Raw genomic sequence first — 6,582 nt, 5'->3', positions numbered from 1 at the left:
CACTGAGATATAATTGTTATAATAATCTAGGGGGCGCAATGGAGTCATATGTTAAAGAAAAATACCAATGTATCTATACGTGATCACTGATCACGATCAATAAATCTGGTACATACTGGATGATAATTCACTGAGCTCTAACTGATTAAATAATTTAGGGGGCGCTCTTGAGTCATATGTTAAACCACACTATCAGTGTGTCTAGACTTGCTCACTGATTATGTACAAAAAAATCTGGTTCCGATTGGATGATGTATCACTGAGATATAACTGTTGGAGTAATCTAGGGGGCACACTGGAGTCAAAAGTTAAACAACACCAATGTGTCTAGAAGTGCTCACTAATTACGCACCAAAAATCTGGTCCAGATCAGATGATGTAATACTGAGATATAACTGTTAGAATAATCTAGGGGGCGCACTTGAGTCAAATGTTAAACCACCACATCAATGTGTCTAAAAGTGCTCACTGATGACGCACAATAAATCTTGTGCAGATCGGATGAATTATCACTGAGCTATAACTTTAAGAATATGTAGGTGGCGCTATGGAGAATATTGGCCACTTAGCATGGAAACCTGTTCAAGGGTTGGATAATGATCGATCATAGTGATTTTGGTGCACCTCGGTTGAAATCTGTGCAATTTAGAGCCAAACGTATTGCAACTGCGTCACTTCTTAATTCGCCATGCTGCCACGCCCACATCCTCTAGCAAAAACGGTTTGCACTTTAAATCAAGTCAGACCATCTTATTTGTCTTCTAATACAGGATCATCCTGATTAGGTCAATGGTGTCAAAGAGAGAGCATTCCAAGTTAAAAAAGAGATTTCCTGTTCTGAGTGGGCGGGGCTTTCATGATGTCAAAATATGACCACAGTGGATCGTCAGGTATCCAACAGGGATGAGTCATGCCAAGTTTGTTGCATTTTGGTCTTTCAATGTGAAAGTTATAGCGTTTGTAAATTTATTGCGTGAAGTGAAACTTTGAGGCCTAGCCACGCACATTTAACAAAACGAAACCAAAAGCTTTTGATAACTTTTACTCTACAATGTCTTAGGGGCATCTTAACCAAGTTTCAAGGCAATCACTCAAAATCCCTAGGAGGAGTTTGTTAAAATTTGCCATTAGAAACGCCCAAAAATGACCCTTTGACCCAAAATGGCCAACTTCCTGTTGAGTTTGGACCAGGGCTCTAAGAGACTTTTTCATAGGTCCTGAGAAGATACAGATATTTGCCGAGTTTCAGAATTATTGGTCCAAAAATGGCTTTGGGCTGAGGTTTTAAATATTTTAGGGGGCGCTGTGGAGGCTATTGGGCAATTATCATGGCTTCCTGTTCAAGGAGTGGATAATGATCGATCATACTGATTTTGGTGAACCTCTGTTCAAATATGTGGAATTTAGAGCCAAAAATATGGCGACGGCGTTACGTCTTACTTCGCCAAGTCGCGACGCCCCCATGCTCCGCCCCAAACTGTCAGTGTTGGAAAGCAAGTTACACCAACATGTCTTCAGTCACTGGACACACTATCATGCTGATCAGATAACAGGGGTCAGATAGGGACCGTTCAACGTACAACTTTACACTTCCTGTTGTCAGGGGCGTGGCTTAAGTGATGTCATGATTTGACCATTCAGTCTTGTAGGGGACCGGATGTGGATCAATCACTTAAGGTTTGATGTCTCAGACATTTTTGTGTAGGAGCTATTAGCATTTCGTTTTTCATGGCGAGATGTCAAACTTTGAGGTCTGGCCCCGCCCCTTCAGCATGCTCCGAAACGAACCGTTTTGATAACTTTTCGTCCCCTGTGCCTTTTGACCAAAATGGCCAAGTTTGAAAGTGATTGAGCGAACTTCCTAGGAGAAGTTCATTCAAATGCGGAGGCTGTAAATTGCCAAAAAGGTGTGAAAATTGGGCCGGCGTTCCAAAATTTCCACCTTCCTGTTTATCGTACAACGTTGGTGCCAGAGGGTTTTCTGTGCATCTTTGGGAATTGGACAAGCGTACCAAATTTCATGTTTCTACTACAAACTAAGGTTAATGCGGAGGGTTTTTTGAAAATTTCTAGGTGGTGCTCTTGATCCGTTTCTTTTGCAATTTTTGCCATGCATTTAATCCAATACGTAATTTTTCACCAGTCCTGATGCGTGATGCCAAATTTGGTGACTTTTGGGATATGCTAAGCTCACCAAAACGCCAATTCATTTGGCGGAAAAAATTGCAGCTCGGGCCTGAACAGAGCGATTACAATAGGCCTTCGCAACGCTTCACTGCTCGGGCCTAATAAATGCAGTCTGGTCTAAAACGTACTGCTGATATTCTCCAAACTTTTTTTCGCTGTCATTTGTGCACGACAGACTTATTTACAGAGACGTCTGTAGTTATTTGCAAGCACAAAACATGTCAGTAGCAACTAGCTGTAGCACTTTGATGTAAGTTGGAAACCTGCAGTGCAAAGATGACAGTAGTATTTCATTTTAAAAAGAACGTGCTCAGCAGAAATATTATGACATATTAGCATATGAAAAACAAACGTCAGAATTCCTTATAAATAACCACATCACAAAGAAGTGTAAAGGTTTAAAAAGTAACACTGCAACCTTGTACTTTGGTCTAGATCCAATTTGAACTTGCAGTCAGCTCGTCAATTTATTTATTAACCTTTATTTAACCAGGCAAATCCCATTGAGATCACAGATTTCGTTTGCAAGGGAGGCCTGGGCCTGAAGGCAGCCTAACATGCATGTTTTTGGTCTGTGGGCGGAAACCAGAATACCTGGAGAAAACCACACAAGCACGAGAAGAACATGCAAACTCCACACAGAAAGACCCCCAGGTCCAACCAGGGATTGAACCCACGACGTTCTTGCTGTGTGGCAACAGTGCTAACCACTGAGCTGTTGTGCTGCCACAATGGGCCACAGCAGACATGTCCACCTGAATGAGTTGGAAAAGCAAAGGTGTATTCACGAGGGCTGCATTCCATTTTTGCCATTACATATGCAGATAGTTTTTTTTTTTGTGTTTTTTTTTTTTTAATTAAACTTTATTTCAATTAGAGAACATTACAAAATTCTTCCAAACCAAAATCAACAAAATACACACACACACAAATGATACAAAACTGTCACAAAACATATTAAACTAGACCTCACATTTCTTAACTAAATGTGAATACAACTATCTCGGTAAATATACAAAGATAAAATTCAAGCATAAATAGCAGAGGGTCTGAAACAATAAACCAATAAATGCAATACAAAGAGAAAAAGAAAACTAAACAACAAAACAACAAAACAACAAAGGGGTCTGCTTATGGGATAAAATTAAATTTCTGAAAAAGAGTTTTTGTTCTTATAAGTTTTTTATTATTAAAATTAAGCTTATCAATAGAGGCAATATATATTTTTAGGTCAGTTTCTTTAAAATTATTAAAAGAGGGTATTTTTTCATTCCACTTCATTTTGTGTATATAATATTTTGCCAAAATAATAATTAAATTTATTATAAATAGTTCGTCTGAAGAAAATAATGAATTATTAAATATTAGAAGAATTTGCTTTTTTGATAACACAATGTACTTTTTAATTTTTTTAGTAAGCAGTTCTTGTATTTCAGACCAGAATATTGTAATATGAAAACAATCTACAAATAGATGGTCAATACTTTCACCTTCACACTGGCAAAAAGAGCAGTTTTTGCTGACGTTTGGGAAGAAACGGCAAATGTAGTCTTTGACTGGATAATATCTATGTAAAATTTTAAATACAAATTCTTTAATTCTATTAGATAAAATATATTTATAAGACAATAAGAAAATTTCCCTCCATAGTTTATTGCTCAAGTAGCCCCATCGATGTTTACTTATGGGAGTAGAGGAAGTAACTAATTGAGATCTGATAAACCTGTTATTGAAATTCTTATGCATTATGTTAGTACCTTCAATATAAATTGAATCATAAAAGTATAATTCTTCTAAATGTATGGTTTGTGCTAGTGCATGTAAATTATGAGGAATAGAATTAATGACCAAATCAAATTCTTTTTGAGATATATTTATATCATTAATGTTAATGAAATTCTCATAAGTATACCATTCACCATTAATGTATATGCAGATAGTTTTGTAAAATGTTTGAAAAAGCAGAGCTTCCTCTAAATGGAATGCAGCCCACAATGAATACACCCGAGTTTTCTCTCCTCATTCACGTTAAAATGTCTGCAGTGAAAAAGGCCCATCATTACGTAACCTTGTTTCTCCAAATCAAGGTTGTTCAAAGTTATCCACTGCAGGTAAGAAATTATTATTAGCTCATGACCTTTCCACAAAACCCCACTTTGAAATGTCCAAATTATTTCTTTAAGGAAGTTCTTTTTTTTTTTTCCCAAATCGACATTATTATTATTATTTTTTATTAAATAAAAGGATTATTATTATTACTCTGCGACCCGAAAAGGAAGAATCAGGTAAAGATAATGGATGGACGAATGAAAAAAGATTATCGCTAATGGTGTGCTTTTATTTTGAAGTCGCTGACCGGAAGTTTAATTTGTTTTCCCTCTATGCACCACTAACTGTTTCTTTGGTAAAAAAAACTAAAGACTGCTAAATGAAGAATAAAGACTAGGTCAGAGTAAAGCACGACGTTTCATCCGAAGGTGCTTTTTTTTTTTTTTTTTTTTTTTTTTTTTTACACACTATTTGAGGAGAAAACCCAGAATGAGAGTGATAAAAACACGGGACTGTGTTCGTGTAAAATTACTCATTTGTTCTCCACTGCGGAGAAATGAAACCTTAAAGAAGCACCTGAGCTGACGAACTCGCATGAACGAGTCCAAACTGACGGTCTTTCATGGTGCGTTCAAGGACGCGCGGTCAGCTCCGTGTATGCTAACAAACGGCGGTGCTGCTTTCAACTCACCTGCGTGGAAACCGCCCGCACCAGCAGATACATGGACGTCAACAGCGTCAGCATGGTCCCGCTGATGTCTGGTTGTTTTCAGCTCCTGGCCGGCGTCCTGTGAAGGATAAATGGTACCAGGCCCAAAGATGGAGGGACAGACAGGTGTTGCAGGTGTACCCGCGCTGCAGTCCTGGATACTCTCACCTCCACGTGCAGCAGACTGCCGCTCGGTCCTGCAGCCTGTCTAGTCGCTTAATAAGATTTTGAGGACGGAAATAGCCCCTGACATGACCGCTAAAGCTTTTAATATGTGACACGGGTGGAAATCAAAGGTATGGATGGATCTAGGAGGGGGAGGGGGTCGGTGCAGTTAACGCAGGGAAACAAGGACCAACCAAGGCCGGACAAAAGCATAAACCAAACCAGGGGATGCTCATGGCCCCCAGGGGTCCCCCGAACGTGCTTGACTCACAGTTAAATGTACTTTAGTATTAATAAAAATCATAGTAGACTGATAATTATAAATATTAATGTAATAATATAAATATAATTATAAATATGTTATTATAAAAATAAAGTATTATTATTATAAATGACTGCTAATGTATTTTCATCTGCTTCTTGTGCCAGAGCTGGAACACTTTTAATGCACTATTTGGTGTTAGATCTTTAAAATAATTGTCAGTTTTCCAAAGTTCCTAAAACACAACACTAACACCAAGCTGACCCTTCCTCCTTCACCCCAGGCTTTAAGAATGGACCTTTAGCACATACTAAATGTGCACGCTCAAAGTCAGTATTTGGCACTTGTGGTCTAGAAATATTTGTGCCTACTTTTGGTACTTTACATCTCAATCAATTTTATTTATTGTTTGTGTACTTACTTATTACTTACTCATTACATATTCTTGTTGTATCTCAGTACAATGATAATAAAGCTTATTCTGATTCTGATTACTATCATTGACTCCTTACCTGATGATACATTATTAGAAATTATTCTTAAGTTTGATGTTTTGTTTTTGCATTCACTTGCGTGGATCCACTCTTAGTCTAGTGTTCATTCATATGTTTCAATCGTGCTCTGCAGTCGTGCACACACCGAGCAGAATCAGAATAAACTTTATTGGAATTGCACCGAGGTACAACGCGAATATGTACGTACAGTCGTCCGAAAGATGGGCGGAGTGCACGAAGCTGCAACTACAGGAGAGCGCGGCCATTTTATCCTTATCAGATAATAATCTTTAATAGGAAAAGGGGGAGAAACATGAGGGTAGATAGTGGTATTACAAAAAAAGATCTTTCACATCTTGTCTATCAGGACACGATTTGAGACATCAAAAAACTCTACCAGCAGCTCAATTAAAACATGATTACATTTGCATTTGACATCGAGGTGTTGAGATTTGTCCATGAGCGTTTTTTCTGAGGATGTTGTTCCAGCCAGCAGTACTGATAAGCTTGCACAGAAAGTTCTCGTGGGGGGGCGATGGATGAAGCTTTTGTTCTTGGGAACTCATGTCCCAGGAGAAATTTGATAGTCAGCCCGTCTCCGAGGCCGTCAGGAGTCTGATTCAGATAAGCTTGATTTTTGTTTTTCTTCAGGCAGACAGATTTTTTTCTTCAGCCTTGAGTCCATCTGGGCGTTCTGGTTCCGAAAATGCCTAATT

This window comes from Nematolebias whitei, chromosome 16 (assembly GCF_014905685.2).
Source record: "Nematolebias whitei isolate Nwh7 chromosome 16, NemWhi1, whole genome shotgun sequence".
NCBI classification, from domain to species: Eukaryota; Metazoa; Chordata; class Actinopteri; order Cyprinodontiformes; family Rivulidae; genus Nematolebias; species Nematolebias whitei.
The sequence above is the reverse complement of the archived record's forward strand: the minus strand, read 5'-3'. Positions refer to the sequence as shown.